Source organism: Pezoporus wallicus, unplaced genomic scaffold, assembly GCF_028554395.1.
Source record: "Pezoporus wallicus isolate ANWC-B61680 ecotype Strahan unplaced genomic scaffold, APGP_CSIRO_Pwel_v1 contig_8518, whole genome shotgun sequence".
NCBI classification, from domain to species: Eukaryota; Metazoa; Chordata; class Aves; order Psittaciformes; family Psittacidae; genus Pezoporus; species Pezoporus wallicus.
In genome coordinates this window covers 418183-443843 of record NW_026642458.1, presented here as the reverse complement: position 1 = coordinate 443843, position 25661 = coordinate 418183, and the positions used below count along the sequence as shown (strand labels likewise).

At 39.8% G+C, this 25661-nt stretch overlaps 1 protein-coding gene and 1 long non-coding RNA gene across 2 annotated transcripts in view; one reads left to right on the top strand and one right to left on the bottom strand.

Moving 5' to 3' along the window:
• LOC130610619 (uncharacterized) overlaps positions 1 to 24527 on the top strand; it is an 89292-nt gene extending 64765 nt beyond the window's left edge. Inside the window, exons 2-3 of the long non-coding RNA XR_008975082.1 lie at positions 19346 to 19430; positions 24461 to 24527. This is a non-coding gene — a long non-coding RNA (uncharacterized LOC130610619). The remainder of the gene's footprint in view (positions 1 to 19345; positions 19431 to 24460) is intronic.
• IRX6 (iroquois homeobox 6) overlaps positions 1 to 25661 on the bottom strand; it is a 163168-nt gene that overhangs the window by 79739 nt on the left and 57768 nt on the right. The gene's annotated exons all lie outside the window — the stretch shown is intronic.

Below are 25661 nucleotides of genomic sequence, written 5' to 3'. Positions count from 1 at the left end.
CCATTCCTGAATAATGTTTTGTACATACCAGCTGCAGTGTTTTTTACTGCATTGTGTTTAGCGTAAAGATGCAAGAACAGATTTGCACACAGTTTTTAGTTTAATGGTTTATTAATAAGCATTAAGTAACAGCAATTTTTTTTGCTAACCGACTTCTTAATAAGCAAAAAAAGACTTATTTAAATATAGATGTGTATGTGTTAGCTGCAGGCAGGTTATTTTTATAATTAACTACAACATTAGAAACCAGTCATATAAATATGTTATTGTAGACCAGCCTCCTTAAGTCTAATTCAATTGAAAATTTGTAATTGTTGTGGTATGTCCTCTAGTAATAATAAAATTCTTGGCATTAACAAGGATCAAGGAGCTGGCTGGTTTACAGTAAAACATCGCTATTTCTCCTTTTCACATTTGTCAAGTTTTAATTCTCCCCTTGTCCTCTAAAAACCAGAGAGGTCCCAGGGCCATTCTTCCTGTTGACTCAGTGGGGTGGTGTTATTTGAGACGCGCCATATGTTGGCCAACTCTGCAAGCTGCCAACACCCTCTTCCAAAGCAGCCACCAATAAGGATTTCAAAATTCCCATCTCCAGAAGCTGGTACCCAAGAGTGATTTCCCAACATCGGGCACTTAATTCAGATATTTAGACTCTTCTCCCATTTCCTCATGCCCAAACCAAATACACCTCCCAGCACTCAGGGCTTCATTGCTGAGGTAGCAACAGTAGCTCCCATGCTATGAAGCAGTGCCTCCAATCCACTTGGTGCCTACAGGTGAGATGTGTTTCCTTTGCCTTCCTGCCAAATTATCACCTCTGCTCAGCTGGACAATGTGTGGGTGTTGCTGCATGGGAACAGATCACAGAAAATAACTAAAACCCATCATACAACAGTGACATAATAAGATACACTTTCCATTTACCTGAGCCTAATTCATCAGTGAACAGACCTAAGGCTGTTAGAAGTATTTCTTCTGTCCTTATATTCAGAGTAGCCAGTGGAGTGGCTTTTCTGGTAGTCTGCCCATTTCACTAGAAGAGCCAAGTGGGTTAGTGAGCTCTGTTGAGCCTAATCTAGTGTTTTAATTAAGTGTTTTAAGGTTAAATTATTTGTTGGGCACTTAATGGATTTTTCATGTTTTCCATCACTTTTATAATTGACAGAAGTAACTTAGTCAAGTCATGATGTAGTACCCATGTGTAGTATCCACAAATGTGGGAGTTTGTAAGTCTGTTTAACAATCACAATTTGATATCATTCATTTAAGCTCAAACTGGGTCAGAGTTTGACTGATGCCACTGGTCTATCCTAGAAGTGCACTTCTTCCTTCCCCTCCCAAACTGTTGCAGTGACATCACGTAGAGGTGATGCAAACAGTAACGCTAAATAAGATCTTTAGGATTACAGAAAATAGTATGTCTGTAAGAAATCCCTGTAGTGCGTATGAGGTTGACAGGAGGGTTGAGCATCTCTGCTGTTAGCTGTCCAAATCCCTAATTATTTCAGCTTAAAAAAAAAAAAAAATAATAAAAGGAAAAATCAAAGAGTTGGAGGAATTGAGAAACATAATGTGGACTATCTCCACCAAAGGGAATTCAATATACTGACCTAAATACCTTCACCTTCCATAAACCCAGTAGGAGGTAAGAACATTTGGCACCCTGCAGGAAGCGCTTGCTCAGCACTGTACAAGATAGGGCTCCATAACTGTTTGAGTTCCCCAGTTCCATTCACAAGATATGTCCTTTTGTCCTCTCCAATCACTTTCTTTTTCTTTTTCTTTAGTTGTAAGAATCATTAAACAGAATCTGTTTTATGTGAGCAAGTCCTAAAAATATTCTAGGAAGAGCAGACTTGTGCGCAGAATGTGTTGCCTGCCTCTTCCCTCTAGCTTCTTTCAAACAACTAGAGGTCATAACCTCCAAAATCTGGCTGTTGGCTGTTAGCTAGTAGAAACCAGCTGAAACCCTAGTAAGACAAATCTTCACAGCTGTATCATATGTCAGCTATTGTCAATATATTTGCAAAACCTGCCAACTGCTTGTCACTTAATGTAAAGTGGATGTAGAGAGGGATGAAGTAGAAGGAGAAACAGATCTGAAGGCATGTTGATCTGGTAAATTTCTCTTCTTTACTTCTGGTTTTTTCCTTTCTCTGCTTCTCCAGCCTACTAAAAAGATAGGCATGTTAAGTACCTAGCCACTAAGCACAGATCTGAAAAGTAGCCCTATGGTTTGTTTTTTATATAATCCTGGTACATGGAAGGTAATTGCCAGTCCAGACATGTCAATATACTGCCTGGAAGTACCACGATATGGGAGAAGAGTTTATTTTTTCAGGCTGGATTATACATTGCCACTGACTTCAGAGTGCTTCTGATGCGATCCCAAACCAGAACCGGCCTTGGCCCAGCCTCACTCTTCTTAGGAAAGCCCTCCTGCACCCAAGCAGCACCCCAGGACACCCAGAAGTGCCTTGGGCAGTGCTGCGGACATTCTGGCCTGTTCCCAGTGTCATGGTTTTTGGCAAGATTTTGATCTTGCTAGCAATAGGCAAATTTCATTCCAAAAGTATACTTTAATTCTTCAAGGAAATGCAGATTTTGGATAAATACTGTAGTGTTTTAGGGAAGTGGAGAAAAAGAATTTATCTTTGAAAATATTTCTTGTGGTACAAGAGGTTGGGAGAATGGAAGAGGAGGAAAGAGAAAAGCTTATTTACTTAGTCTGTTGTCGTCCTTCCAGTATTACAAAAAAGGAAGGACAGGATCTTCTGTTCTCCTCATAACTGAATTCTGTTTCATTTTGGAAGAACATCATAGACTCATAGAATAGCTAGGGTTGGAAAGGACGTTAAGATCATCTAGTTCCAACCACCCCTGCCATCATGCTGTATCTTGTTTTGTTTCTTAAAAAGGAATTTTTCAAAGGCGATTTTAAAAATTCATTGAAAGAAAAGAAAATACAAATAGAGAATAATCTCCTGGCCATCTACAGATGTTGTTTCCATTTATGGTGGGTTTGATGTCACATGGAAAGGCAGAGCAAGAACTTCAGAGAGACAACCTGCCTCCCAGGTCAGTGCCTCCCCTGTCCAGTAAAAGCTGCCCACTTTACTGAAAACCAGACTGCTGCTTACCTGGCTAAGGTCTCTGGTCACAGAAGGAGTCAGAAAAGATCTTGCTCCCTTTTTGTTTTTTTTCAAAATTTACTGAAAGAAAATAAAATACTGAAATGAGATACCCAAAGCATTGTTTCCTGGCCTCAAATAAGGACCTACTTTTCCAGTCTTGACTTACCCTGCCAGTGACTTCTGCAGGGAATTGTGCTAGAGAGACAGGATACAGATCATGCTCAGATTGCAGCTAATTATTTAAAGTGGCTTACTTCTGCTTATTTTTAATTGTTCCAAACCTCAGTAGTGTAATGAAACTATTAAGAAATAACTCTCTGAAAGAGTTAACCAAAAAGGAAAAAAAAAAAATCAGATAAGGTCCCCAATGCACTTTTGCATTTTATTGATATTTTAATTAAAGACTGTAGTATACTTCAGGGATCTCTGCACTTAAATAGGAACCATTTTAATATGCTACACTGGCAAAGAGTAATGGATGAATACAGACCCATATTCCCATATGTTTTATGGTACTTAGTGATTCTTTTGTACAATGTATTATGATGTTAAGACATTTTATGAATTTCTATTGGCTAAGCTGAGCCATATCAAATTATAATTTTGCTCAGTGGATCTTACTGTAAGCAGATTAAATAGGACACGTTCTGTATTTATTGTACAGTTAGATCTGCCTGGTTTTGTTTTTCCTATTACAGTCTTCATTTACTTCTCCCCTTAAACTGAGTATAACAGGCATTATATGAAGAAATCACTTGGCTGGGGTGCTTGTTTGCTGGATTTTCTTTTATTTAATAAAAGTTGTTGGAGCAGAAAGCATGTTGTTCCCCTGATAATACTGAGTGAGTTCTTATCCATTTAACTGCACCACTGATGGAGCTGTGAATATTCTTCTTTTTAAATAGACAGGTTGGCATCTAGTATTAATATCTGGGGACTCCAGCAAACCAAGAGAGAGGAGATTATTTATCCCATTTATGGACCCAGGAACAAGACCATGTGTCAGAGAGCTGACCCATGTTGTTTAATGATGCTTGCTGACTCTGAGTTTTGAAGACTTTGAGTAACATCAAGTTGTAAACCAGCTCATGAGCAACATGAGAAAGTGTGAATACCACTCCAGGACTAAAGTAAGGCAGCTCAAATGTGTAACTCTGGTGGATGCGCAGCCTCCAATGGAGTCTCTGTGCTTGGAAGGGGGAAAGTACTAGGGCAAGATGCACTGGTGTCACGGCAGTTGACTTGGCCACTGCTGCCATGTGAAGCAGCTTGGGTGAGAACCACAGGCATGGTACAAAGTCAGGCAAAATGTTGATACCCACTTTTATTAGTACTGGTTTTGGATTTTTCTCTCATGGGAGTTTGTATATAGTAGGCCAAGTCAAAACCAGAGAGTTCCAAACTTGGCTTGTTCTTGTGAGAATGTCAGTACAAGCAGTTGTCCCCCATATCTCAGTGGCCATTTCCAACCAGGTGAGAGCAGATGAGTGCAACATAAAAGTAATGTTCCAGGTGGTCGAAAATGCTGATTAAGCAATGCAGAAAGTTTGTGCGGAAGGTGTTAATGATGATGAGCGTTTTGGAGACAAAAAGGCCTTCAGTATTCCATTTCTTTTGTACTAACAAGATTTTAATGCTTAAATTTTCATTTAGGCAAAAAAGGTGAAGTAAATATGTCAACAATTAAACAGAATTCCAGCAAAAATGAACTGTTGCAATTACACATGAAGTCTGAGATTATCTGTCCATTCAGTTATTCGAAATTTCAAGTTTTGCTGGCCTAGCATCACATGGAGCAGAAATATTGGTGACCTATGAACTTTCCTGGTGTGAGAACAACAGGTCATGGGTCACGCTCACAGTAGCATGGAGATTGTATTGCAGGAAATGGGCAGCCAAGGGATTTACAGGTTGTTTTCACAGTCCCCATGTTAAATGCTTTTGCCACTTCCAGAAAACTTTGACTTGCTCCTGAATTACTCTTAATTCCCGGGTATTCTATTGCTCTACTTTTCCTTGACAGCCAGCTTCACTAAAATGCTGGTTTTATTATTCTATAGTGATAAATGATGTTTCAGTTTAGAGAAGATTGGTATAAGATGTGAAACTGTTCAGAGAAATTATGAGGAATCTGTATGTTTGGTACCAGTGCCCCCAGACAAAGCTGTAGATGAAGAAAAGGAGAATGGAGTAGACAGTCTCACTCACTGGGGCTATCGATAGATGTGCTCAGAGATGGGAAACTGTCTAAAAAGTATCTCCAAATTAGGCCACTTTAGTGTGAAGTGCATGGATTTTTTTCATACTTTCTATTAACGCACTAGAGTGGGATAAAAATAGGAAAGTGCTGCATTCAGGGTTTCTCATAGCTTTTCAGGTTTCCAATCCTTTTTCAGGATTGTGTGCAAAATGTTCTGTACTTTTGCCTTCTACAGCCACAGTGTAAGGGAAAGACTTTCAAGTAAAGATCATCCAAATCTCTTTGAGGCCAGACTCATCCCAGCAACAGCTTCAAGTCCTTCAATCCTTCCTTGTCACTGATAAAGGAGCTGGTAGCTGGTATCTGAGGTCGTATCACTCCTATGTTAAACATAATACATGATAGGTTTCATGTTTCTTTGCTTTTTCAACCTGATGAGGTAAAATGAGAACTCAACCCTCAGGTCCGTTTGTCTACAGCTCAGTGGTGGGTAATTCCTCTCTGGATGAGATTTTTGGTGTGCTTTCTAAGTCTGCCAGAAAAGGACCCATACCTCATGGGTGAAAATATTTCACTGGCATGGGGATAAAGACAGCCTTTGCCATCTCAGCTATCTGTGATTCATGAATTGATGCAATTCATATTGCTCATTTCCTTTAAATCTATCTTCCCTGAGCAAAAATATTTCTGCCATGGTGCATGACAACATCTGTCAGTACCTGTCCTTGTTAACCAGTGTCTGTAGAGACCTCATGCAGGAGACCAAAGAGAAGTAAAAGCCTTACATTAAATCCAAGCCTTTCCGATCCAGTCATGCTGATATCATTCCCTGTTGCCCGATTAGGGGGATCCCAGTGCCTTTGAAGGTGGCTTTGCATAGCTGTGACACACAGGCACTGGGGACAATGCCAGCTGGGGAATTCAGTGGAAAAACTTAGTATGTAACTGCAGCATTTGTTGTGTTTCATCAGAGAGGAGATTTTAGACGTTTAGTGCAAAATGCTGATTTCCCTCCCTTAAAAAGAGGCAAGACACCATAAGACGTCTCTCAGGAGTCTTGATTTCCTCTCTCTCTGGTGCACTGATGTGTACATTTAGGCATTATCTTGCATGTTTGTGTATATGGAGAAATCAGCAGCACATGAATAAGTGTGTTGCTTGAGTGGGCCTTTGTCTGAGTGCATGTGTGGGTAGAGCGCAGTTCCCCCCCTTTTCCTTCAACCCCATTAATGTCTCCTTTTTCTTGGTCCTCTTCCTTTTTCATTTTCCACCCTCTCCCTTCCTGCATCCCACCCTCCTTGCAACCCCCTGCCACCCACTGCTTCTCCCTCCCTCCAGAGGAGCTGATAAGCAGCTGTTTTTGGAGGCACAGCTAATGCCATCCCTCCGGGGGTGTAGGCGAGGAGGGGGGCTCTTGTGCATGGAAACCGGGTGTCCCTCATGGAGAGCAGAACAAGTCTCCTCCGCAGTCAGCACAACACCACCCGCCTTAGGCCTAGTATGCTGACTTTATCTGCAAATTCAGATCTCCTGGTTCATAGCCCCATGCCAGACGTGCTTTTCTTTTGGATGCCTAAGGAATTCCTTGGTATTAAACTTAGAGTCAGGGAGAGAATGTGGTGAGAATACATTGCTTTGTCTGTTTTAGCATGTGCTAACAATAATTCCTGATGCCGTCTCACAGGGGAGGAATACTGCCATGGTAACTTTTAACATAAGCATGAAATCAGCAAGCTCCACTCTGATATCTCATGTAATTAAATAGCTAATAATGTACAAATGTAATTTATACTAATGCTTTTGATATTTTGCCTTTATCTCAGAGCCCTTACCTCTTGGCAAAGCATGGTATCAATGTGGACATGGTGCTGAGGGTGGGGTGAGGCAAAAAAGGGATCGGGGGATACCTCATTATAAATGTGAGGCTGGTGCATGAACCGTGTCTATGGCAATCAAACAGCTAATTGTTACGATTTTGCTGATAGTGTCTTAGCTGTAATATCCTGCATTGGGTCAATTTTTCAACCCTTAATGGAACACATTTGCATATCGAACCATCTCAGTGACTATCCTATCAGCTGTACTTGAGTGTGTGAATCAAAAATGTATTGTTCCCCGTGCCCTTCAGCATATCGGATCAAAAAGCAAAGCTAAGAGATAATTTTTATTTCAATTATTTTTTTGGGAGGGAGACTTGGAGAAGTAATTGTATAGACAGTTTCCTAAAAGATAAACCCCTTGCTCATGCATGCGTTAAAATTCAGCTTGCAAGGCACCTCGTGTGACTGCAGCCTAGATAAAAGAATTGAATTGTTAAAAAAAAAAAAAAAAAGGAAAAGAAGCCAGCGTTTAAAGTGTCCTGTGAAAGAAAGAGGTGTTTGGCCTTAGGCATGTGCATCCACAAGAGACAGCTTCAGCTCTTATAAAGTGGGGAGTTTTGTGTGAGCACAGATGCATTTTGTTTTCCTATGAGGAAAAGATGATTAAATTATCAGAAACAAAGATAGAAAAAACAGGACTTCCTGGATATTTTTCTTTTACCTCCCTTGTGTCTCACTTATGCCTACTTCTTAGCAAAGGTGCTGACTCTATCTCTCTAAGCTTTAGTTTAAATGTCCAACACTGCTTATTAATGAAAGTAATAGGCTTTTGTTTATTACATGTAATAATGGGGAATATGACTGTTTAATATAAATCTGACATTTAAATTCCACTTAGTTCTGAGATTCAGTTGATATAAACGAATAACTCTTTACCCTAGAGTAAAAACTCCCTCAGTCTGCATTTTAAAGCATTGAAGTTTTCAAAGTAATCAGTTTTTTTTCAGAGGAACCAAATTGTGAAGACATCTGTTATGTTATTAATTTCACATAAATCTTAAGCTCCTCAAGGCCTGAAATGAGGCTTCATTCAAGCCGAATTAATGAAACATGATTGTAAGTCCCTTGCATGGAAATGCTGTCATACAGTATTGAGTTGCTTATAATCACTGAGTAATCTTGCAGGCTGCCAAGGGAGAGCTACTTTAAATCCCTCCATAAAACAATATCTGAAAATATCAGAACACTAACTATATCCTGCAAGATTAATAGCAGATGAAAATTTCTATGAAATGAATCATTCTTTCTCAGTAAAGGATACAAACATTTCCAGCGACTGCAGATTGTATAATACAAAGCACAATTTACAATCCAGATGCGACTTGCATTTAAGCTCTGAGATTCGTTCTAAATACAGAGTTGTTTAAATGTGCAAGTATTCTGTATAATGGAGAAAATGTTTGGAATTATATAGGTTTCTAAATCAGTATGGCCCAAATCCTGAAGGATGTAGTGAAAACTCCCTCTTGACATTTTTCACCCAAGAAAATACTGGGGGATTTGCAATATGTGTAAATATTGCACTGGGCAAATGATAACTAATCATAATGAGTAAGAAGCAGCATACTGGTTTTGAACTCTGTCTTTGAACAGTATTTAATTTTTGCTCTTTTAATTGAGCAAATGAAACTTACTATTCCTTTATAAAAAAATAATAGAAAAACACCACACAACTTATTTTTAACGTTGAAACAGAAACTTTTGAGAGGCTGAACTGCCTTAATCAAACTTCAAAAAACTACACTGGTCTCCAGCAGAATTAGGAAATAAAAATCTGCATATGATATTTATTACACAAATCTTCTGAGTCCTGTTAGCTTTGATAGTTTTTTTCCCCTCTTTTCTCCGTAAAAGAAATAAAAATAAATAAATAAAAGATTATTAAATACAAAGGCAATCCTTTTAATGTAGTGGCATATTATGCAAACTTAATTATAGGGATGGTATGCATAGAGTATGGGACACTTGGTAATTACTCCTCAATTAGAAACCTCCGTGACCATGGGATCTTACATAACATATGTTTAGGTGCAGCTATTTGAACCAACATTCAAAATGCCACTAACTTCCTCCTGGGCTTTCATCTTGAAAATTTTTACACTTTTGCCCCTTCAACACCTCTATTCTGTCAGGTTTTTAAGATACATTTTTTTTTTCTTCTCCCAAATGTTTTTGCTGAATATGATCAGTGCTTAATTAATTGTAAATAAATAATTATAACAGTTGTATATATGCTTCTGATCAGCAGATGTTGGTATTGAGAAATACTTTGGTGTTCTATACAAGGGAAGCGAGAATAGTTCTAGGAGTTTTTTAATGTATGTTGATGGAATGAATAAAATTCGTATTGCAGTTGTAATCATATCCCAACATTCAGAGTTTTCTAGAGGTCTATAACCTGATAGAAATTGCGCACATATATAATACGAATTTTTAAGTGTTGTCATAAAGTCATGAGGGCAAAAGCCTTTACATTATCATATTGTATGATCCTGGCATTGCTAGGGTGGCAAAACGTAGAGGACCATCAGAATTCATCCTGGTAGTGATTTTAGATAAAATTCTGTATAATTCACAGAATAAAGATGTACTAACATATAGCTGCCCTACTTGTAATTTTGACAGCCTCAGTATGAAATTAAACAAAAAGAAAAAAAAAGGAGCTGGGTCTACATTTTACCCATTAGTCAGATTCAATATTACTTCAAAGATGTTCTAAATCTGCATTTGAGTACCATATGTTGACACTGCATTTTGGACACTGGAGATTACTTGCAGTACTGCAACCATGACTTGTACTCTTCTTCTGTAATCCCTGTTCTCCAGGGCATTAATGAATTCAGAGGGAAGCAAACAGAGCAGGGCTTTTGGTATTTTTTGGTTTCTGGTTTAGGGGGGAATTACAGTCTGGTTTGGGTGCTGCTTTCTTGTTCACCTCTGCAAATCCATGTCAAAATAAATGGAGACCTTATCTAGAGAGTGCCACACTTTGAAGTGCAGAGATGCAAATCCAAACATTGCATCACACTGTCAGATACAGAAATTAGTAGCATCCTGCACGTACTTTGAAGTTCAAGGCTGTGCTTCCATGGAGCGTATTTTCATACAGAAATCAGATGGAAGCTATTCAGACTTAGATAACAATAATGATTTGCTTGCAGCAAATCTTACAGTTTTTTGGCCACACTTAGGGTATGATTTACTAAATTTTTTTTGGTCAGATGTTACTTATTAAGATATTACTCCCTCCTCCCAACAATTTTTTAATTAAAGGCTAGAGATCTAATGTTCTCATTTTCTCTACACGTGTAAAAAATCAAATAGTTATTATATACCAGATTATTTGCTTCTTGCATCTTTTTAAAATACTATGATTTACAAACTTTGATAGGAGATAGAACTACTTGACTGCAGCCGCTGTTCAATCACAGTGGAAAATATTTTAGAATGACAACTTCAGTGGTGGTCTGTTCTGAACAATGAGCAGAGTAAGTAGGCTGGTGTTAGAAGCAGCACATTGGTAACAGTAAAATGATCAGAGGCAGTAAATTATTGTGTGTAACTGCTTTTTAAATAAATATTGCCATGGCCCTGCAACCAATATGCTGTGACCATAACTTGCTCTCCATCCTTCCCCAGCCTGCTGGCTCTTTGCAGGGCTGGCTGTCTCTCAGAGTGCATTTGTACAGTGGACAGCATGAGGGGAAGGTCCAGTTTCTTATGTCTTACAATAAAAATTCTTAAAGCTCGGTCCAAAATTTGATTCAATTGGCTTTGGGTCTAATCCAACAGACCAGATTTTATTTGGCTGCATTTGTAGGTCCTCAACACCCACAGCTGAGACCAGGTTTTTATAGATGCTCAGGGCTTAACAGTCCACAGTGGTGGTTTGAAAGTACTTGCAAAGTCCAGTCTCCACACCTGGCAAAGAGACAATGTCTTCCAGAGACCACTCAGAGCACCTGCACTTCTTAAAACTTTTTGTTCTGCTTCTTGAGCCACTTTCCTCTCTTCACCGTCAATGCAGCTTCAAAGATAACATCCTTTGGGCAAAACTTTTCTGAGGAGATTTCCTTTGTTCGCAGTTCTGTGTCTTTGAGTGTAGGAAGCTGGTGAACCAAGTTAATAATAAAAGGGATGAAAATACCAGTTCTTAAGAGGAATGTGAGGTCTAGGTTAAGATGTCATTCATATTTGTGTATCCAAATATCCTAAACCAAGAGTCTTTTATCTCTGTATTCAGGATCTCCTATGGGTTTGTACTGCCACAGATCAAAAGAGAATAATAATTTATTTTTTTTTTTTTACAGTTAACAGACCCATAATTTTCTTTTTCATTCTTCCACAATTCTCTCTCCTAAAAATTCCTAAAAGTGAATTGCTGCTGCTATTGAGTTCTTTAGGCTTACACTGGGCCCATAGAGGGACTAATGGGACCCTATTTGTGTAGTATAATTACAATATGAACATTAGGTTATTTGCTTGACCATGGTGGGAACTTGTCTTTCACTTCTAATGATATCAGTTGTAGAGAAAGGACCTTTGCCATATAGCTGCAAAGCAGTAATGCATGCATATATGTGAATGGGAAGTATTTATGTAGTCATACATTATATCCAAAACCTGAAAGGTGAAGGAAGGAATTAAAGAAAATGAAACTGCTTTGAAAAGAAAAAAACATGAACTAGATCTATTTTTCTATTTTTTTTCACTACAAAAAAAAAAAAAAAAATAGAAGCAAGATGGTAAAAATGAGATTATTTCACGTGGTTCTGGTTGTTATGCAGATTGCCTCTTTATATCCATACGTTGAGCACATCTGGCTCCCTTGTGGCTTTGCTCTTTGAGCTGGGAGGAAGAATGCACAGTGAGATTAAGGGCAAAATAATGTGGAAGAACAGGAACGGAAAAACAGTTGTGGATGAGGACTAGCTGGACTAAGGAGGATTTTCCTCAAAAGCCTACAAATATGTCTTCTCTTCCCTTAAACCTTCCCATGTTTCTACATTGAAAATTACTCTCTTTTTCTCTTGAGTAACTTTGTTCTTGCCCTGGTTACCCCAGGCCACACCCCTGTCCCTTGGTTTTCTTGTTGGATTATAAACTCCTAAGGGCAAGGGCTCTGCTCTACCAGTTTGTGCTGCTCCTTGCACTGCGCAGCACTTAGCTACTGTGATAAAGCAAAGAATAGCACTACCCTAATTTTTCTGTTAAAGTAAGGACCCAAGACCTTCCCTCACTGTTTCCCAAGTGACAACTCGTTTGTGATTCACATTGTGTAGAGGCTTTGGTGTGATGTGAGCAGAGGGCTCTGGAAAAGCTCACTGGGGAGAACAGGGCTATAGCTGCAGGGAGCCTGATGCATCCTGCGGGGAAGTGCTGCAGTAGTACCTCTCTTGGTCCAAGCAGAGCACAGGATGTGCAGCACTAAAGCACGTGGCAAGGTGACATTAGAAGCAGACTCTGTTGATGAAAGTCTTACTGCACCATTCATTCTCTTAAACATGGACCATGATGAGACTTTCATAGTCTCCATGCCTTTATCATTGATATGATGAACCTTGGGAGCGGAAGATGCACATAGACGCACCTACACTTTCTATGCAAGCACACATACACAGGGGAAGCCCAGAAAGACTCATCCTGTGTCTCCATTTCCATCACAGAATAGATAGATGGACAGGCCCCTTTGAGTCAAGCTGCTTCCGTATTGAGTCAGGCTGCCTCTGTGCTGGGATGCTGCAGAGCACCTGCCTGTCTTCAGTCTAGGAAATCAGTGTTGAGGCTCACCAGAGTAATCTCGATCCAAGTGTTTTGGTCTGCAAAGCATTTATTGAGGGACTCTTCATAAGCGATGCTCTGCATTATAGTTTGGAAAAAATTCCTCTTCAGAAGAACTTTCTGGATCAGGTTCCTTTTGCTGGAAAAAGCTTCCCTCTGCAGTTGAAATGAGTTATTCATGGCTGTACAAGAGAGGCTGAAATGGCTGACATCTTTTAGCAGTGTAAGCCGTATCTTTTATTTGTTGTTACGCTTCCAGCTCCCCATGCACTACATGACTGAGACAATGAACCAAATAGGTCACATGTGTAAAGTAAATCCTTCTAAGATGTTAGCAGCGCTGTCACTCTCTCCACAACCTGTTCTCAGCTCCTTTCAAGAAAAGTACTGTTAGGGCTATTTTAAGTCAGGTTTTTGAGGGTTTTTTTTTGGGCTCCATCCACCTTAGAAGCCAAATATATGAGCTTTACTGAATGCTTTTTAGACACAGGAACACAGGGCTGTCTTTTAAATGCTTTCAGTTGTTAAAGACAAAGAAACCCAATGAGCTGTGACAGCCATATAACCAAGTCTCTGATAGCTGATCCTTGCAGTCTGTCTGTGGTTAGATATACAGCTCCCCCAGCACTCCCCTGTGGGCTGTCCTGCCTAGTGCTCAGAATGCAGGCTGCATGTTTTGGATGCTCTGCTGCAGGCTGAAAGGGACCTGGAAGGAGATGGTTTTGGACCTGAGCATTTAAAGGTTGTCATGACACTTGTTCTACTTACTGAGCACGGGAGAACTGCATTCTTGGATTCTGGCCTTCTCTGGAGTGCTGTTTGGCACACAGCTTTTTGTTCCACTGTGTGGTTTCAAGGTGAACACGTTAATTCAATGTGACCCTTTTAAGAAGACCAAACATCACATGCTACAAGAGGGAAACAAAGCCACTTAGTGGTATGAATCATGTTTTTAAGATGGAGCAGAGGTGGTGTTTGTGTTGCCATAAACAGTTCCATTTTCAGTGGAATGAGTCTGTCATAGGGAAGGTTTTGGACTCATTATGACTAATTGCTTTTTAAATTTCAGTGATTTTCTTTTTTCTTTTTCTTCTGGTTTGTTTGTTTCTTGAAGTTTTTTTTTTTTTTTTTTTACCCTGGCTTACGAGCCTTGTGACTTGGTTTCCATGGCCAGATTTTTTTAATTATCTTGTCAGTTTAGAGTAATCTTAAAACAGTGCTGTTGAACAGTTTCCCTTTCTGTAAGGTTAAGCCTCTGCTCCTGAAGATTTGCCATCAGAGCTCCTGCTCCTCTGCTGCCTTCATCTAATTCATCTGCTGACAGAGTCATGGAAGAGGATGTAAGAACATGCTGTCCTGCGCTGTACTCTTGGTCTTCTAAGGATCTGTTTTATTTAATCTTCACAGGCTGAAATTGTACTCTCATCCCTCTTACAGCAGGAGATTGGATTGGCAGGTAGCTTGAATCTGGGTTCTGATTTCAGCCTGGGATTATAGAGGTTGCACAGAGAGGTGTTTTATTTCCCCAAGCTGATGATGGAAAACTCCCACCATTTTCTTTTTCATTAGCCTAGCACCCAATGGACAGTCTTGCCTTCCTAATGGCTTTGTTTATATGGGCTAGGTATAACCAGTGTTGAGTCAAAACTCATCATCATGTTGTGACGAGTTTTCTGCTGGGTAAATAATTGCTCCTGAATCCAGCCCAAAGCAGCCAAAGTTGTGATAAGAGGGGCAGTGACCATGGAGATGCGTTCATATGCTCTGCTCATGAATTTCAGCTGAGTCCTACAGATCACTGTTGTTACTCAAGAATATATTTCATTGATGTCTGTATTAGACAAGGAGCTCGACAGGTGGTTAAAAATCTTGGAGGATGGAAATATGGCATGTCTCTAAATAGTCAGGAAAGTGTTAGCTTTTCAGTGTGCAGTGTTAAGCACTGCATATTTCAAAGCCTTTTCTGCAGTTGTTATCCTACCTGCAGTTCTTGCTAGGGAAAGTTACTAGGAAACTTCTGAAATGTTATTACCAGGAAACTATTGAAATCTTATTTCAGTAACATTTGGCACCCTGAACTTTTTAGTATAGTTTATGCTTGCGAATATTTTGGAGGCTCTGGTTGTCTGGTTGGTACCATGACGGTTGTCTTCTGTTTAGTGGTGGCTCCTGCCCATGAGGAATCATTTAACAGTGGTGCTGCTGGCAGTGGGGAAACCATAGGATTGGGAAACCACAGGATATGGAAAGGGGAAGTAATAGCTAGGGATGACAAAAAGGACAAAACATGTCTGAATTGATTTGTGGAAGAGTGGAGCACTCCACTCTCCTGGAAAGAAGAAATAATTTCAGAAAAGCAAAGGTAGATGTGGGAATGTACCTAGGTAGATCTGGGAATCAAACAGCAGAGCTGTTTGATTTGTGTATGTTAGTAGCACATTTTGAAGGGGTATTTAAGGACTGTTCAGGTTAAGCTGATGTTAGTATTAGTTTTGGGTTTTTTTTTCTTCATTTTCTGCAACCCTCAAATACATACAATAACTGATTGTCTTTGTGCTGTTCGTAAAACCATTTGGTATTATGTTTTCTGCTCACACTTTCCTTCGCTCCTCACAACTTTGGCTTCTACAAAAACATTTTAATACTTACAAATAAGGGAAATTGCAAACAATCTATGTTTGCATGCATACTAAGTCTTACATACTTGCAAAGTCTCCATGTATTGTTGCAGGGAGGCAGGAAAAGAAGCTTTTATAATTCATGAGTAGTGAAAGCTTTCTTTACTTCTGGGATAAATATTCCAACCTGTTAGGTATACTTTATATATAACATTTACATCTTGCTGAGTGATTAAACAGCTATTTTTATCCTGCATTTCAGCCCACAACTCTCAAATGTTAATTAGTATTAGGAAGGAAGTATGTTTTCTTCACATGCCATAGCAAATGTGCTTTATATAATGATTACAGAACTTGTTTGATCTTTTGTTTTTACTGAACACAGTCTACAGCACTGACGGCAAACTGTTTGGTTCTAGTTTTCTTATGCCCTGGGCTGTTTTCCACTGTGTGAAATTGCTGAACTTTTTTTTTAGGTGTTTTTTCACAATCACTGAAATTGTTGGGGTAAGATAGGATTTCACTGTAAATTTTCTTTAAATTGTTGTCTTTCATTGAACAGTTCAAATAACCCATGCCTCTCCCCATTTTATACAAGTTTGAGGGCATGGTTAATACTGGTAATGTAAGAGGTTTGGACAGATGGGTTCAAAGGTTAAAAGCAAAAATATCTAAGGCTTTAGTAAATAGTCATTGCCAAATATTTAGAAATCAGTTCTATAAAACTTCCACAAATTGGGCAACTAGGAGAGCTTCTACTGCTGTTCCCACTCTACATTCATGATTAGAAATAATACAGAAAGAGTTTTAGCTAATAGAAATATACTCACAGAAATAAAGATTTAATTATAGAGTTCTTAAAATTTGCACTATTACAAGCAGAGGAGAGCCACTGATTCAAACCCTCTAGATGTAGGAAGGAGAAAAGTATGGACCTGAATACAAATTCGTGACTTCCTTTTGTATTTGGAAACGTAAGGTCTGACACTTTGCCTGAATATGCATCTATGGTTTCTTGAAAGGTTTTCCTCCCAAAATATTCTAGGACTACATAAAAACACGTAGAAGAAACTACTCCTCATGATAAACCTGTATCGTAAAAATGAACTTGAGGTTTCTCTCATTTAATTTAGAATAGACCAACTGTATTATTACAGTTGCTTTCTAGTTGTGAACCTGTTCATCAAGATTGCTAACTGTTAGTTTTGGTTTTCTTAGAACCAAGCAAATTGTCATCCTTCTTTGGAAACAGTTACATCCCTGGATTGAAGAACTGGTAGGGCAAGTAGGCATATGCTAGTCAGTGTGGAGAAATTTGTGGGTTAAGGGCCATCTGTGAAATATTAGGATTTGGACTTGAACTATCTTGCACCTCAACTATATTTTGATGGACAGAACTGATTTCTGCAAAAATTGTGCATGTATTTTGCATCCTCAGAGGCTACAGATGCACATTCTAGTTGGTAATTACCAGGTCTGTGGTGCTTGTTCATTAACTAAGAGTATCTCTGGCATCTGGTGTTCCTACTTGAAACACACTGAGGCTTAATTACTACTGTGCAGCCTCTATATCTGTAGTTGCATGTGGATCTATACTTGTTTAGTGCAGAGATTTCCAAAAGAAAATGAAGTAATAGTTTAGGTTGGAGAAGGAAGAAAAAAAAACAAACAAAAACCCACAAAGAAATAAAAAAGAAAAAACCCAAACACCACAAAAACAAGAAAAAGGAAAGGCAAGAGGCAAAGAACAGAAAGAGGAAGAGATGGATCCTGCCCTGTGAGGAGTGTGCGTCTTCCAACTCCTACTCTGACTGGTGCTCAGTCAAGGTATGCTGTTTCTGGCACCAGGCATGTTCTTTTGGAAGAATTCAGAAAACTCAGTCTGTCTCAAACTGTTTGTGTCATGATCTGAGGCTTACAAGCAAGAGAGGGATCAATCAAAATACAGACCAGCTGCCCTGTGGTAGCCAAACTGAGCCCTTCCGAGGCTCCCTCCCTCCCTCCCAGCGATTCATGTCCCTCTGCCGCCTTTAACGCACAAGTTCACACGGCTGGTGCCTCAGTGTGGGTAAGGCTTGTCACTGCACCATGTCCCCCAGTTTTTGTTTCGGTTCCTTTCTTCTGATTGTTTATGAAAGGAAGATATTTGGGAAGGAGGTGGGGAAGCAAGCCGCCTGCCCTGGCATAATGGGAGCTCTTGGAGCAGATGAGTGACAGCCTGCGGAAAGCACTGAACCAAAGGCCCTCGCAGCGGCTGAGCACTGAGTCATCAATAATGTAGAATGAATTCTTGCTTCCCTGGGAGCTGAGAAAATAATACCTATCCGGAATTGAGCAAGCGGTAGGGGGACACAGCACCGTTGAGACTGTAGGTCTGGCAATCCTGAAGGGGAGAGCTCTGGAGAATTGAGTTTGTCCCTGTGCTGTGCCTGACTTCTTCCCCTGCCCACTCGAAAATTGAGAAGTCAATTGGTCTTTTATTGTTACGGTTGAAATGACTTCCCCCCTCCCCCCAATTAATTTTTTTTATTGAATTTTCAGAAAGGTAGATTTACAACTGCCAGCTTGGAGGAGGAGAGAGGGAAATAACTATAAAACACCCAGGCAGGGTGGCTGGGTGCAGGGGAAGCTGGGGTGCAGCCTGCACTGCCTCAGGCCCAACTGCAGCTCCATGCCTAAGGTAGAGGGAGGGCCTGGGCAAAGCCAGTGCCTTTGAGATGTGTTTCCTCCTCAGTAGTGACCTGGGCTGTGTGAGCATTCCTGTCAGTATCTGAGGAGGAAAACACAGGTGCTGTGTGGGCTTCGTGTAGCTGTGGCCTTGGTCCTGCTGGCGGCTTCCACAGCTATGTATATCTGCACTGCCGCTGTGCCCTCAGCTGTACCAGTGTATGCTCAAAACCACTGCTCAACTGTGGTTAATCCATTGCTCTGAAGAATTAGGCATTATCCATGTGAGAGATTTTATATGTAGTGTGGGTAGCTAGAGGAAGATAGACCTGTACGTGTACATGTATATACACTGGTACGGTGATAACCCCTGTGTTCAGGCTGGCTACCACATGCAGTCCTTTTCACCAAGTAGGAAGCTGAGATGATTGTTTTCATAAAATGACTTTATTTTGTGTATAACAATTCAGTTATTGCATAAACACATTTTGGGTTATGGTTTACTCCTGAAAAATTTAGTTTGCTTTTTCTTTCTGAGGGTGAAGGTCCAGGCTAATGGAAGAAGATGTTGTTGCTAGGGGCCTTTTTTTGTTTCTCCTTGTTGTCCACAACCATTTTAACTGGAGATAATATAAAAGCAGAAGGCACCCCTGATACTCACATACAGTGGTTCCCAAGTGAATAATGATTTGTGAAGTTAGCAGCCATGGCCCCAGCCCTCACATAAACACAGATGCAGCTGCATGAATAATTACGGTGAAAGTGAGTAAAATAATGATGCTGAGGATCCAGTTATTTGTAAACTCCAATTTTTATGAATGTAGTTTTAGAGTAGGTGTCTGTTGTAATTGGTACTGATGAACAGTAATTGTTATGCTCTACCCGTAGCTATTTTCTACAGCAGGAAAATCTTACTGTGGTACTGCACAGAAGCAGCTCAGGTCACCTTGCCTGGAAAATCATTGAATCTAGTAATAAGTATTTCATCTGATTTTAATAAACGTAATCCTGACTGTTATGAGCTGTGCCATCTGTAACATTATGCAATGTATCTCTTACCTACAGGGGACGTGACATTCTAAGTGGAAGTCGCAGTGACGTGACAGTGTCTGATAGCTCTGCAGCGTGGAGGCAACATTCTTCTGCAATAGTAAGGCCTTTATTTGTTTTTAAGATATAAATTAATTTGCTTTGGCCTAAACCCCCTTATGTCATAGTTCTGATACCATTATTTAATTTTCATTTTATTTTGTTTTTGAAATGGCCACAAGTGAGATGATAACGTGGTCTAGCTAAAGCTTTTAGATTATAAGAAGTTCCAGATATTTCTGACATGATCTTCTGATGCAACAATTTGGCATGGATGAAAGTCTGACTTCCACTTTAACAAACTGGAATTGGGAAATAATTCTTACTTATCACATATTTTATATCAAAGCAAAGATGACTGTGATTATTTACCAGAAATTGAAGGCATATGTCAGGGCAGGTTGCAGTCCCCTAAAAGTCTCTAATATTCTATAAGAAAAGAAATTGGGTTCATCTTAGATTAGATGGTAGATTCTCTTTGTTTGAGCTGTGATTCTGCCCTGTTTTGGCAGGCTGTGATTAGAAAGTTATTATTTCATGCTTAATGTTTAAGTGCATCCCTGAAACAATGTGGGCAGATTAGCAAGAGTTGCTGGTTCATGTTGGTGTAGATGGTATGTTTTCACACATCTCCTTTGCACTCAAGGACATTTTGCCAGTTACATCCCTGCTGTTTCATACATTACATTTGGCTTGCTGGGAGCTGGGGGGAAAGGGAAGGCTGAAGATTACATGGCCTCCAGCATTTTGTTTATGAGAGCTTCCTTCTAGTGATCAATGTCCACACGGGGTGGAAACAAATTTTCCCCTTGAGATGAGAATCAAGCAAAGTTGCCAAATGCACAGTCTTCCCTTTCAAACAGTCTGCTGCTTCTGAAGCTGGGAGACAAGCAGGCTTTGCTTATCCAGGGATGGAGGAGGCAATGGCAATGAACCTCAGCCCTCCTTACATTTGGGGATTTTCTGATGATGGTTGCTGTTGATCTTTATTTTAGACACAACCACAGATCTTTTACACGTTGAATTAACTAATGACTTGCCAAACTTTAGGTGATTTCACCTGAAGGCAGGTTTTTCTTGCTGTAATGAACCTAAAGTGCTTTAAATATTACGTGACGCCCTCCACATGGAATGAGTGCTATATCAGAGTAGTTGTGCATGTTTGCTGAAGTGTGGTTTAAGGGTAAGGTTTGAGACATGGAGTCACCCACTGAGTAAGGAACCAGGGTGACTGTCAGAATTTCTTAGGGTATGGTGGTCTTGGCTAGCCCCAGATGGCTGTCTTACTGTGTGTTTGGCAGGCAGATAGTCTCATGTTTTCTGGACAACAGCCTTGTAAGGTATTCAGATATTTTTGAAATGTGTTAATTAAGACAGTCAGAAAATTAAGTGAAGATGATGTGTCTGCTCAAGAAGTATTAAGACTACTGTGGGGTGTTTTATGAAGCTCCAGTCTTGCTGCTTTTGTTGTTGCTTTGGTCAGAATTGTTCAGAAGGCAAATGGCAAGAGCTGTAAATGATCTGACAGTGGGTGTGATGCAAAGGATTTCAAATGTGCTTGTGTAGTAAGGACAATATCAGGGTTTAGCCAGGCACCATTGGCATCAATGGGCTACACTGTCTTCCCAAAGGCAAGGCAGGACCTGGCTACCATCTTGTGTTTCAGTTCAGACACAACAGAACTCAAGTCTATTGCTGCACCCTTGTGCACTCCCTGTTCTCCTGCTGGAGAATTTGTACGTTCTTCCATGGCTGCCTTCCCTAACCTCAAATAATCAGTTCTTCAGAGGGAGAAATGCGCGTTTTGCTACTTTTTGCATTGAAAAAAAGACATGTCAAGTAAACCACTAAATGTCCATGCACTGAAAGAGATTTTACTATAAATAGAATGAAGGAATTCATTTCACAGTATTGGGTCCTTTTGTTCACTTTGTTAAAAAGGGAGCCTTGTGTTATAGCTCCTTTCCTTCTGAGCAGATTTCAACTGTACATGAAATACCATCTCTGAGATGCAGATTTTATCTTAGTCTATCAGCTGTACTGCTATGTATGGGGTGCTGCTTTGTAATCCACTTGTGAAAATTGTATGATGTGTTATCGTATGTAAGGAGGATACAAATTCTTGCACAGATTTCCCCATTCGGCCATGGAAGTTGTACTGTTACAGGCCCTCAGTTTAATCCAGAAAAAGATAGCTGTAATAAAAGGAAAATAAGCTGTATTCAAGTACTCTATTTTTGCCTGTTCACCCTTTGACCAGCTCAAAACCAGACTACATATCTCTGATATGCTGCATTATTTAAACGTTATTGGGGGGATACTTCTTTTTTCCAAAAGAAAATATTAAAAATAAGGAAATAAAAGAAAAATAACACATCTTCTGGATTGATGGAGAATTTACGGGTATATAAATGAAAAGATCAGCTAAACTTTACAAGGCAGATATTTTATTTTACGAGCAGAATGGCTTTAAAATTTTCATACCACTATGCAGTATTTGCAGAATGCATATGTGAAAGCAGAGATCAGAGTTATAGTGGCTTGTTTAGAAATGCACTTAGATATCAGGAGCTAATATTTAAAATTATGGCCTGAGTTAAGACTATATTTTTGGTATTTTACTTTCTGGAATGCAATAATTGTATATTGGGGTAAGCCTGAGAAACAGCATGCAGAAGTTGTCTTCCCAGTGAAATAGCTTCTCTAAAACTTACATGTTTAACTTGCTTGTGTAGTGTGTATCTTTTGCCAGAGGACCTACTTCAGGCATCTGTGGGATTAATCTCATTATTAAATTACTGAGATGTTTTGTATAATGCAGAAAGAACTTGTCTTTCAGTTGAGATGACCAGTACTTGAGTCTGAAGCTTATGTGCAAATCCACTCTAGCAGTAACTCCTGGTTGTTAGTGTGCTGGCATGCAGGGTCTGTGTGACCTCATGGCAGGCTCAGGGACAGTTTTTCCAGTGTATGGGGTCATTGTACATCCCTTAGACTGGGGCAAAGTGAAAGAGAGAAGATGCTGCGCTGACAGAAGAAGCAGGATTGCAGTGACAAGCATTATTGGCACTGCTAGGGGGGATCCAGGCTCAAATCCTTGCTCTGCGTAAGTCAGAGCAAGGACTGGACTTGGGTTTCCCAAGTCAAGATCAGGGATGTAACCACCAATAACAGAGCCTCTGTTTCTACAGAAAATTTGCTGTGAATGTAACTCTCAGCAGAATCCATTAATAAGACAAAATGTTTTGGAATAATGTTGGTCCAGTAATTTACAAGCAATGGTAATCAGTTAATAAAGCACTTCAGGAGCCTCCTCCAGGCAACGTAACCAAAACTGTCACCCTAGGACTGCAGATGTAGAAGACCTGACCTCTGCCATCAAGCTTGGTGCTCTTCTCTGTGTAGGGTTCAAGGGCTCACAGTGGGTTCAAGGAGTTTTTGTGAGGAACAGATGGTGTGAAAAATGAGGCATGAGGTCAGCACTTGACTTGTTACCACCTGCACAACTTGTAATGAGAAGTCAGACTGAACACAGTGGGAACCAGGGCAGGGGCTCTTGCTATAGTGCTTCTTTTCTCACCTGTGTAGGAGGGCTCACAGCCCTATTACAATAAAAATTGCACATTTGCCACTATGGCAAAGAGGAATTTTACCTTTGGAAACACCATGCTTTTAGTGACCAATGGAGCTGCAGCCTCTCTGCTGGCAGCCTCCCGACTGCTGCTCATGTCACATCCCTGACATTGTTTCAGCATCCCTTGCTATGGGTGACTGTGGTGCACACTAAGTTCATGTCTCCTTGTAGTGTATGCTTCAAATATATCATTAATATCCAGCAGATACGTGGGAAGGCAAGCAAGCTACCTTTCACCTAATGTTTGTAACACAGAAAACCTTCAATATTGAGAACAGATAGACTGGAAGGTGGGTTCACATCTCTCAGCAAGAGAGCTGTAACTTAAATCTAATACACCTGATCAAGGCTTTCTCTCTGCCTTGTAGGTATTTTAATACAAATGTGTCTTTCATTTGACTGATTGAAGGTCTCCAACCTGCAATAAATGAAACATCTGATCCCCTTGAATCCAAATCACTTTTTCTTTGATTTTCTTTTACTTCTATTTCTTCTTTCTTTGTTCTATGGCTAGAGTCGAATTTCCCTTTAGAAATTGAAAGAATGTGTGTGGGTTTTTCTGCTCCTCTTACAGTGAGCCTGTGTAAAGGTCGAGTGGCTAGTTGACTAGCATATTAAGACAGAATTCATTTCACAGACAGTCTGTAGTGATGTGCTTTACATATCATTATCACACTGAATTGAGGGAAACTGATTATACAAATTAGTTACTGTACATTATTCTACAAAGCCTTTTATTTGCATAACCAATAGATTTTATGCAAAGAATATCCTGAAAAATGACACATGATCATGTAGAGTTGAAAGAAAGTAGGAAAATAAGTAGGCATTATTCACAATTTAACTTTAAATTATTGTGTAGCATAGTATCGAGTGTATCAATTAGCTTATGCCAGGCATAGCCTTTAAAATATATTTCCTGTAAACATGATTGTGCCTGCAATCCTGAGAGCTGGGAGCTGCTGATTCCAATGTTCTTTATAATTATGTCTTTGTATGAATCAATCAGTTTAAATATAGAGCGACAGTCTGTTAAAGCCATGACCTCCGTTGGGTTTATTTTTTACTTGGGTAGTCATGTCTCTTTCCAGATGTCAGTGACATAATTTGTATGCTCAGCATTTCTTGCGTCGAGATTTTTGTAGCGGGGGCAAAGGAGGGGAGGAGGACCTTCAGAAGGAGATGGGAGTTGGAAATATTAAGCTGTAGAATCATTGAAAGTGTTGCTTTTAATCTGTAACTATAACCATGTTTGTAGTGAAGTGTTAACTCTCCTACACATGAACACACTTAGTCTTTGCGTAGATATTGCGCTGGGTATTAAAATGTATGTCAGCCTGGAGAACAAAGAGCACGTGACATTATGGACTGAATTCATGGCTACAATAAAAGAAGCAATGAAAATTCAATAAGGGGACTGGAACCAACAGTGTCTTTGTACTTTTTATCTCTGGTAGAGTTTCCAGAGGAACTGTTAGTGATTAAGGGCCTCATCCTGTGCATGTTAGCAGGCTGTGCTGACTGCTCTGCGAGTGGCACCAGGCGCTGAGAGCTCCTGCAGGCAGGACGCTGGGGCAGGAGCACGCAGCGCCGTGCTCCCCACGGTGGGTAGCTGTTGGTGGGCTCAGGGGATTTGGCAGGATGTGACCCAACAGGGGAAGGAAAGCAGAGGAGAGGAGTCATGTGAAGTTCGTTTTGCCTTTATAAAACTTACTAGGGATTGGAAACATGCAGCAACATCCAGTTGGCAGAGGAGATGAAACACTGGTGTGTGCTGTGTATGAAAACTACACTTTATGGTTCATAGGTCTCCAGTGTAAAAGTTCTAAAAATATATCCTTGAAACTGTGGCAACCTTTTTCACCATTTCATTTCCCTTACATTTCTGTGTTTGCAGTAAACACATCTTTGATGCTAAAACCAAAAGTGTTTTATGTGCTCTGATTTTTTTAAGGGAGACGCTCACCTTACTTTAACTTCAGTGGAATGGGATTGTGTTAAAAACACTGATCCTTTGCTCCGACAAGATATTTGGATGAAGTCTGATGCATTTCAGAAATGTTTCTTTTTCAGTCAAGGTCTAGGTTTATTTTATTAATCACAAAATTCTAGTTTTGAAGAATAATTATATGGAACATTCCATGTTGTATAAAGTATCTCTCTACATTTTAATTGGAAGGAATTATTTGATTTCAATATAACATGTTTTAATTGCATTCTTTGTGCACCTATAAACTTTAACAGCTGTAGACACTGATATTATTTGGGGAGTTTGTGAGATTACTCATCTAACATTGTTTCAAGGGAGCTACATTTTTTATTTCTTTTAAACTTTCTAAATAACGATCGAACTTTCAGCCTTTCCTTTGTGTTTTTTTTTTCCTTGGATTAGTTTCAACTTGGAGTGAAAGCCAGCAATTGTGAGGTAGCATGGATCTGACATTTTCTCATGTACCCCACATATTATTTGCAGTAAGATTAGCATCAGGAGTGACTTAGATCAGTTGTCTTTGGTTATGCATGCCCTATGTTTCTCAGATTTTTTTTCTTTTTTTGGGTGGGGGGTGGTGGTGTATTATTTACTTTCTTCATCCAAGCACATGAAATCAGCTTTAGCTGGCTGTTTGTATTGCAGAACTTGCCAGATAGAGTGTAGGT